We start from the raw sequence: 10,573 nt of genomic DNA, 5'->3' as shown, positions 1-10,573 counted from the left end.
TGTGTATATGTCTAATAATGCTCATATTTATACATTACTTATTGGGTCTATGAGTGACAAAAGCCTATACATATGTATTCAATGTATAGCAAGAAATTATAAGAATTACTAAATATGTGTTCTTCGAAAATATTTCTGTTTGCATGAGGTAACCTGCATTGACCCCAAATAAGAGTAGTATTTTGATTAACTTTTAAATAGTGATACAAAAAATCTGCAAAAGCCAGACAGCTAATGGTTATAAATATGTGTATGTACCTCCTTAATGATGGTAACAAAGCTTAAAATGTGACAAACTCCAAATGGATTATGGGTGGGAATTGGATAGATGCTTTCAAGAGTTGTGACATTTCAGGTCTGATAGCGAGTATCAAGAAAACAGGATGAGGAATAAAGGAAAAGAAGAAAAAAGTAGAAAACCAGCATAAGATACAATTAAAATTCATCAAAGATATATCTTCCTAAACTAATGTAAACTTTGATAAGATAAATTCTAATTCTGTTAATGTGATTAGGTATTTTCCAATCTCTTTAACTAACGCTGTTCAAGCATAAGGCATACGCGTTCTGTGCCGACTGTGGTCATTGTAGTTTGTTTTGTATTAAACTCTCTAAGCTTGCTGTGGAGTAGTGGAGTGGTTTATGGCTTGTTCTGTGCTGGGGGAGCGAGAATTACGTTCCATGGACTCCCAAACTTCTTTTTACTGGGTCATGTTGATTCTGGGGATGAAACCTGATGCCTGAAGGGAGATCCCCTCCAGTGACTTTTACTTCCATTGTATAGGGTGTTACATTAACTACTTGGTTTATCTCTCATCAAAAGATAAGTTCTGTGTATAAACAGCTATCCTTGCCTTTACTACTGTAACCCAGTGCCTTGTGAATGTGATTCTTGGACTACTAGTGGAATGCAAAATAATAGTAAATGGTTTCTTGCTTGCCCACTGAACCAAGCTGCCTTCGCAGTGTTGTTATTTGCAGAGTTGAAAGCAGATCTTTGGCCCTCAAAATGTAAGAGCTGCACTGCTACTGCTTTTAAAGCAAGAACTAATCAATGAGGCCTGGAGAGGGATTAAAGGCTGTGTTATGAGTGCATTATAAACACTGGTTATTAATGGAAGTTACTGCACTGACTACAGTGAGAAACTCTTGTTCTCCAGAGAGTTTAGGGAAAATCTGCTTTCCAAAGGCAGAATTTACCTTCTGTTTCAAGTGGCACTGCGGAAAAAAGCCAACAGCTCTGAACAAGAAATAGTAGCCAACAGCTACTATTTCTTTTCACAAGCAACTGGAGACAAATTTTACTAGAATTTTTGTCCCAAGTGATATTAACTACTGTTGACCGACTGTATGCAGAGGAAGGAGAGGATAGAGGACTGGCCAACAAAAGCTTTCATAAAATTTTAACTAAGGGCTGGGATGCCTCCCATCTTTTTTTTAATTTTTATTTTTTTCCCACTTCCTTGCTTGGAGTCTCCTAAAAAATGCACACTGCCTTCTCTGAAAGTACCTCTTTGCCACTCTCAGGTACACTGAAGCAGGCCAATCGGTAACAAAACAATCTCTTGTCTGGTCTGTTTGCCTCTGCTTTCAGTAGAAAATCTGTTGGCTAGGCTACCAGATGGTTATAAAGTTACTTGCTCTGCAGTATTACATAGAAAATAGATGGGTTTTGAAATGATGAGGGCATGCAACACTGTAAACTCAGATGCATTCTTAACTCATACATCTTTAAAGTCATTCAGTATTGATGGAAGGCTTGTAAGCCTTATGGATATAACATTGTTACTGTAAATGTCTTGCGTCATCTTGATAAGTAAAACCAACCTCTGGATGATAATTTAGCCTATTTCCATTTTTAAAAGGAATCTGTATTGACACCATAATCATATGAAATGTGCTGGTAGACTTTGTCAGATTCTTCTTTGCAGATGTCTGAATCATTTTCACTGCTACACGGCTATACCATAATCTTCTCTCTCAAAGATATTATCTTAAAACCTATTGTAAATCTAATTGCTTTTTAGGAATTCAGACCTCCACAATGTGTTTTTTGTATGGAGAATGAATAAAATATAAAGCCAGTGTCAATAGACTGTGGTAAAATTTTCCCTTCTTAACACATATGTGGTGGCAGGGTGTGAAACCAGGAAGAGAACAAAGAAAATGGGGGATGACTACAGACCCAGCAATTAAGTGAGAGGATAGAACTTGTATCTCCACTGGTGCTGTACTTGAGTAGAAAGAGTTTTGCATTAAACACCTAATTGCTGACAGATTTTCAGTAGAGGAGTTTGGTCTGGTTGCATTCAAACAAAAATTTGCACTGACTCCAGTGATTTCATACAGAGAGAGCCCTGGAGTTGCAGGAGTTACTATTCAGCCTTTCCCAAAATTGTGGCAATCCAGGTATTACCTTCCTGTCAGAACAGAAGTACCACACGAGGGAGAGAAAGACCAGCTCTTGCATGTGATCATCAGTCAACTTACTTCCTAACATCACCCAAAATTATATTTCTCGCAATGGTAGTGAAATATATTTTGTCCCCCTCAAGTACTTTGGAGAGTAAATACGTTTTTTGGGGCGATTAACCCTCCTCATTGCTGATGATTCATATATGTCCTAACCTTAAGAACTCCTGTGTGTCCTACTACTCTCCCTGCGACAGCGTTTCAGTACCAGGAAAAGATCTTACACCTCCTCTAAACCTCTCTGTGCTCTGCTGCTTAAGCCAACTTTTTTCCAAAATCTGTGAGTCCCTTCAGGAGGCTGCTTTGTGGATGGCAGTGGATGCAGGAAAGAGTATGCCTGGCATGCCATTTCAGGTGTTACTCTCTAAAGCCCACCAACTGTAGTGCCTGCACAGAGAAAAACTGACTCTCATGACTTGTTTAGTGGCATGCCCTTCCTAGTCCCTTTTATAGAGGCAACAGTTTAGATTAGAAGTAGTTCAGCACCGCTTTGGCTAGACAAACAAATAACACTGATGCATGGAGCAGGCGAAGTAGTAGAAGAGCTGGTGGGACTTTTCAAGGAGGGTCTGCAAAGATTTGAAAATCTGTAAAGCAGGTTTACGATGACCTCAATTCTAGTCTGTGTCTATACACACATGGTAGCTGCGTATTGGGTGAAAAGAGTATTATTTTTTCTCTCTGAAGTGCAACACTCCAGAATTATCCCTGATTTTATTAAAGACAGCTGCAACATATGCTACATAAGCTAAAGCTTGGCACACTCAAAAGTCAGTGCTGGTAGAGTGCCGCAGTTTGCATATTCAGGATAGTGCTGTAAGCACGATGAACCTTTACCTTCAAGAATATTTTACCATATTCTTTGTCACATTTACTCTTCTACTATTTATCTGGAGAACAGAATTTGCAGATTTTTAACAGTGGTGTTTAATTGCTGGGATATCATTATCTATATATTTTTCAACATCTAAGGACTTACATTCAAGCTTGTTTTTTATTTAGCAGAAGTTAGGGCTTAAATGGAAGTTTTGACTTGGAGGCAAAGCTTGTTGGGTGGTTTTGGTCTCTATTGTGCTCACACTTGGATCAGACTATTTTTGTAGTCTTCTTGTAAATATGAATTAGCTTTCTTGTGAGTACCTGTTTACCACTGACAGATTTTTGAAAGGTGATTATAGGTTATATTTGTTTTAAGAATGTTTTAGTTTGGGTTATATCTTCAGAAACAAAAAAAAGAGAAAAATGCATTGTATTAAGTATTTTCATTCCAAAAGTAATTTTCATTTCAGAGGAGAAAATCGTCTAGAACTTTTGCAACTTAATTACTGATATATGGAACATTATCTGTGTTCGTACACTCCTTACAGGTTTAAGGAAATGAAATTTCATTCATGTTTGGCATATCATATGCATAATTCTATAGAGTTCAAAGTCTTGTTTTACACTTCAGTACTGGGAATCGGGATTTCCCAACACAATGTGGTCACGAAAAATGAATTAGCACTGACGCAGAGCTCATGACCTCCTTGGCGCCAAGGGGCTACATTTAGCCAATTTCCTGCAAGGATATAGTTGAAGGAAAGCTTCTCACTGATGCCTAATGTAATTTATATGATCACATTTACTTTTTCTTTTAACTTTTATAGGAGTGAGTTTAAAAAAAAATTCCATTTTTAATAGCTACTTGAATACCATTCCCTTGTTGAAAATAAGACTTAATTCTATTGCCTTTGTATATGTCCCGTTTGACTGTTAAATCCAGCGTTTTGTTATTTCAGCAGACTTCAAACGTGTAATAAATAAATTTCCACTGGGTTGGCACTTCCTTTTTGCTTCCTGATGTAGGGATTGATTGTTCTTTGCAAGTCTCTCGGGATTTTATGAGCTTTCTCAGAATGACTGACTTGACCACAAATTCAACCATCAAAATTTTCAGAAACCGTTCACACAGAAAAGCCAATAGAGGCAATTTTTAGAACAATAGCAACTGTTGCATATTGTATGAGATCAAATGCCTTCTCAGGTGTAACAGGAGATACAAACAATGATGGAATTGACTCAAAATCTTGTTAGTCATGGGATTAGAGACAGTTGCAGGGAAGGTCATTAATATGAAAAGTTATATAAGAGAATATTCTTAGAATAAGGATTTCTCACAAGAGGTATCTTTATATGTGTGTAAAAATACTAATGCAGTCACTTAGACTACTCAGCAATTTGGAAGCTTAGCAAGTACTATGGAGATGAAACAATATTAAAACTACTTACTGAACGCAATTTAGGATAAGAACACAGTAAAATTTTAGTAAAATCTAAATTAGATAAGTAATGTAATTGAATAATTAAATATCTCAAACAGAAAAAAAGATAAGAAACTAAAGTAATAAAAATGGTTAATTGAGAAAGTAAAAGTTCACAGTTAGTTAGGGGAGGGAGAGAGAGAGACAGAGAGATGTCCAGTGGCATTTTAGATGTCCAAGTGAATCCTGGTCTCCTTGTAGGCCTTGCTTTTATAACTGACAGTCCTGAACTGAAGTGTCAGGTATGTCTGGCATCTAAAATGGCAAGAAATAGATATGTTTAGTCTCAGAAATCACTTTCTAATGTTCTACTAACTGTTCAATAGTATTAGTGTATACATATATATTTAAGTGGTCAGCAAATATTGTCTCAGTTAATAAAACAGGATGAATAAAACCAGTTCTTCTGTATAGCTCAACAGAACTGCTAAATATCTGAGATTTAATATATCCTTATTTCTTAAGCATTTTTGGCCACAGCTGGGTATAATTTGTCTTTATGCTAAACTGTGTGAAATATTTGGGAAGGTGTCTGTGCCCAATGAATCACAGAATCATTTAGGTTGGAAAAGGCCTTTAAGAAATCATTGAGTCCGTCCATTAGCCTAACACTGCCAAGTCCACTACTAGACCATGTCCCTAAGTGTCACATCTACATGTCTTTCAAATACTCCACGGATGGTGACTCAACCACTTCCCTGGGCAGCCTGTTCCAATGCTTGACAACTCTTTCAGTGATTAAATTTTTCCTACTATCCAATCGAAACCTCTCCTGGTGCAACTTGAGGCTGTTTCCTCTTGTCCTATCACTTGTTACTTGGGTAAAGAGACTGACACCCACCTCACTACAACCTCCTGTCAGGTAGTTGCAGAGAGCAATAAAGGTTTCCCCTCAGCCTCCTTTTCTCCAGACTATAGTTGGGCTATTGATCTTGTTACCTTTTTTGGGTGAGAAACCCCAATTCCTACATGACTGTTCTCAGGCACTTCCATAGTTTCTAACACATCATAACCCTTGCATCTTTGCTGACACATGGATCTCCATCCCCTACCTCTGCTGAGATGGCAGACCAAAGGACCTCGCTAGCACACTGTCCCTCAAACATTGGTGTGCCTCCACCCCAGGCTTATCTCTAGCGAGCCCAGTTTTATCCTTTTCCCCCTGCAGTCATTTTTCATAGAATCATAAAAAAAATTACATTTGGGCCCCTGGATCTCATCTAATCTAATCCAACCTACTCAAAGCAGGGGCAGCTTCAGGTTGCTCAGGTCCTTGTCCAGCTGAGTTTTGAAAACCTCTAAGAACAGAGATACTGAAACCTCTCTGGTCAGCCTGTTCCAGTGCTGAAATGAACCTCATTGTAAAATGCTTTTTTCCTTTTACTTAGTCAGAATTTCCCTTGCTGCAACTTGCAATGACTATGTCTTGTCCTCTCTGGACCTGCAAGAAAATTCTGACTCTGAATCTCTTTTCTCTACAATCACTCACTAGGCAGTGGAAGAGAGTGGTCAGACATACCCCCTTAGCCTTCTTTGGGCAGAACAAGCCTGTCTCCTTCAGCCTCTCCTTCCATGCCTTGTGTACCACCACCATCTCAGTGGCCTGCTACTTGATTTGCCCAGGTTGTTGTTGAACTGGTGAGCCCAAAACTGGGCAGGACATGTCAAATATGCTTCTGAAGATACTGACCAGAAGGAAATAATCTCTTCTGTTTTCCTTCTGACTATATCTCTTCACACAGCCCTGCTTCATAGCTGCAAGGACTCTTTTCTGGATCATGTTCAACTTGTTACCTGCCTGGATCTTCAGATCCTTTTGTACAAAGCTGCTTTTTCAGACTGTCTGCCCTCAGTCTGTAGGTTGCATGGGCTTATTCCATTCAAGGTGTGGGGTTTTGTATTTCTACTCTGTGAGACTTCAGTCAAACCTTGTCCTTCAGTTTGTAAAGATCCCTCTGAATGACAGCTCTTCCCTACATGAAATTGACCTCTGCCCACAGTTTGGTGTCATTCTTGAACTTTATCCAAAGATTTTCTGTGGAGTTAGTAGATTGAGTATTCTAGAGAGGAAGACTGAAAATTAATAAATTCTGTAATATCACATAACTAAGTTCTTAGATGTCTGATTTGGTTTTCCTATTGATTCCTAAATGCTTTGACCAATTGGAAGGTTTCTCTGGAGACAGATTGGCACATATCTGGGTTGGACTGCTATTGCCCTATCAGATCTTATTGGCAGTTTTTTTTGAGAAGTCAATGTTTGCCAATACTATGAAGCAGAAAATGAGATTGCACAGTTATTTCCTATTCTAAATATAGGGTAAAACTGGATTAAATATTTAAACACAGTAATTGTTGGGAAAATATGTTTTGTAATGGTGAATGGTGCATAATTAGTATTCCTAGACTTACCATTAAAAATATTTCTGGGAAGTATTTTAAGTGACGCAGAAGTAAGTGTCAAGTATGCATTTAATTTATACTTAAACAAAAAAGCTTTCGTATGATAAACTCACAGTATTTAACAGACTGGAATTTAGTCTTAAAATAGGAGGATTATTATCATTACATTACATATTCTATATGGATTAGAAACTATGTGGTCATTCTACAGGTATCAAATGCATACTGTATTTTACATGCCAAGCAGTGTAACTCATTAGAAGGAATAATAAAATAAGTCTGTAATCTCTGTTTATTAATTCCTAATTTATATTTGAATCAATTATTGTCTGTATGTGACCCTTGGGAGTCATGGGTTCTAAAGGAAGCTCCCTGCCCTTAATGCAGCACGTGAACAGCACTAGCAGAAGGTGGTGGCAGGAGCTGCACAAGGCTGGGGTTGCCCTGGGACACTGGAGGAGCAGTTGTCCCCTCCAGCTTTTGTACCACTTCCAGGGCTTTGGCTTCTCTGAGCTCATTTGGGAACCTGGTGAGTGAAGATTTGGGTATGTGACTCATGGATTAGTGTGTTGCATTTGAAAAATTAAGATGTAGCTTTCCTTTGCTCAGATATTAAAAAAAATGCTGTTGGCACAGTCATTCACATGGGAATAAGTGGTTACTTGACTGCTGTACAAATGTTATACTAATGAACAGAGTATAGCACCATGTAATTTTCCTGCATTCCTACCACATAAAAAAACAGCGAGGGCTTTGATCCAAAGTACTTGTTTTCTGTTTTCATCCACCGGTTGTACAGTTTTACCACGTTGTGTGAAGATGGCTGGAATTATATATATCCTGTATAAGCAACTACTAAGCAAGTTTGTACTTGGGAAATAAATGAGCTCAGAAATATTTGTACGCACTGCCATTTGCTGAAAAGAACTGAAACTACTTATTAATTTGTCAATGTATCTATGCCCTATATAATCATGATAATTCAGCCATTTTAATGAGAATTTTATGCCCAATAGCATAAGTTTCAGTCTTCAGTTGTAACTAACGTGTACCTAAAATGAAATTGGAAAGGTAAAACTACATTCAGCAGAGCACTTTTTCTTATCCACCTGCATGAATTTAGAAAATCGCTATTAAGAGACCAGAACTGAGAATTTGAATTCTGTTGCTCAGTAATTAATTCAAGGTGGGAGAAGCTGTATGTAGAGTAGTATGAAGATTGATATTTTCATCATCACAGCTTTTCAAAGAGGTGAGTCTAATTAGAGGAGATGCTCAATATCAGTCCTACAATGTAAATATCTGAAGTTCTGAATCACTGAGCTCAATTTTGAGACTGTGCTGCTTTATTAGGAAAGAAACTATGTGATGCCACATTCAAGCATTTTTCATGACAGCTTACTACTATGGAAGACAGAAGTAAACAAGAGGTACAGTGCCATGACACTGGCTGTGGTGTGATTCAGGGGCAAACAGCAATCAGTCTCAGTTTTGGAAGTGAGGAGGTTATCTTGAACAGGGAATCAGCCGGTGACTAAAGAGACCATGGTGGGACATAAATCACTGTAGAGTGATTGTGTGTGAAATTGAGTGCTGAAGCTAAAAGGTGAGAGAAACTCAGAGAGTCTTGATGTAACAGTTTACATAAAATTAACTTCCAGTAATACTACATAAAGTATACTTACAAGAAGCTAAACATATAGTTCTCTTACTGGTTGCATAATAGTAGGTAAAAAAACATGTCTTTAAATCATTCATAATGTGTACTGGGAGGAGATTGTGCATCATGGGACACACTTGAAAAGGTGAGAGAATTGCTGCAGCATCAGAGCAAGACTGATAGATAATCTCAAAGGCTTATACAGGGCTAATTTCTTTGCTCAGGGTAAAATCCTGTCATCCTTATTGTAAGGAAATTATGATATTTGGAAAGAAATACTTTCTATTCCTGGTAATATTTTTTTTTTTTTTTCCTATCTGTAATTGTATTCTATCTAACAAAATAGGAAGCAGTTTAAAACAATAAAGGAAGAACTTCACTTGGTAGGATGTGTATAGATGTGAGGTTTTGAGATTGCATATGGAAGGATGCACTAACCTAATTGAGCCAGAAAGGAGACTGTTGCTCTGCTCTTGTGAAGATATTGGTGTTTCTCACAGAAAGAGTAGTTGTGGGCAAAGGATAGAAATGGATCAGAAACTGGCCAGAGGCTATATTGTTAATGTAATAGGGGATCAGACTATATATAAACTGTATATTATATATGATATATAGTGACACTACCTGCTGAATACCAGATCTTAATACTTGGTTGTGCAGCACTTCAAGCATTTTTAATTCCCATCAAAGTTTGCAGTGAAATAGAGGATATGTCTTGTTTGCATCTTGTCATGGGAATTAATCTACAGTTTATGGTTTGTTTAGAAAACAGCCTAATGCTGATTTGAAAAGGTTTATGCAAGAGCAAAAAGCCATTTCTATTGTTTCTATATTTCAATGCATCTGTCATTAAATATTTTTTTCATTTGTTGAAAATTTATAAAATATATGAATAGCGCTGGAACCATGATTTTATTGAGTTATATGAACACCTTGCAGTGTTCTCGGTCTTATTTGTAGTTAGTATCTCTAGAGAATATGTTTAACATTGTTTTTTCTATATTTTGGCATGAGAGGGAGATTAGATCTCTGTTAGAAATGCATAATATTTGACATAATATAGGCATTTGCAGAAGTGCACCTTCAGTTAGGGAAACTTACTTTGGAAACTCGCCTCCTGTGAACTAGGGACAAACGAATGAGGATTTTTAGGGTCTAAGTTTAGGATTTAGGTACCACTCACAGTGATTATAAAGTCAATTGTGGATCTAATATATTATATATTTTTCCTTTCTGTCCTTTGATTTTCCTCTTCACAGATTCCTCAGTGATAAATAAGGAAATTTTAAGTGCTGACCCATGAGTATTCGTAAGACTTAATTTGTTTTTGGTATGGCATTTCCCTGTGTTGCAAACTCCCACATCAGGAACAATATAGTTAAAGAGACCACAATTTGGTCTAAACTATCTGTTTTAAAACTTCCTGCACTTTAAATAAAACAATTTTGCTGTCAGTGTGGGTTGTTTTGAATGTACTTAATCTTAATTAACACTTCATTAATGGTGGGACATTTAATTTTCTCTGTCTTACTTTTTCAGTCCTTTGAGCTTAGCAGTATTGCTCACTCTCTTGAAAAGCTAACAAGTATTCTAGTACATATCTGTTACTTCATTTTGTGTAAAAACAGTAACAGAAGTTATGGATGATATCTCCTCAAGCTATGGAATTCTAACAAACAGCTATAGTTACCTATATGGTAAATGTGAGGAGTTTTCAGGTAGAATATTCATTGCTATA

The sequence above is a fragment of the Strix uralensis genome, chromosome 4 (assembly GCF_047716275.1).
Source record: "Strix uralensis isolate ZFMK-TIS-50842 chromosome 4, bStrUra1, whole genome shotgun sequence".
In the NCBI taxonomy this organism is placed as follows: domain Eukaryota; kingdom Metazoa; phylum Chordata; class Aves; order Strigiformes; family Strigidae; genus Strix; species Strix uralensis.
The sequence above is the reverse complement of the archived record's forward strand: the minus strand, read 5'-3'. Positions refer to the sequence as shown.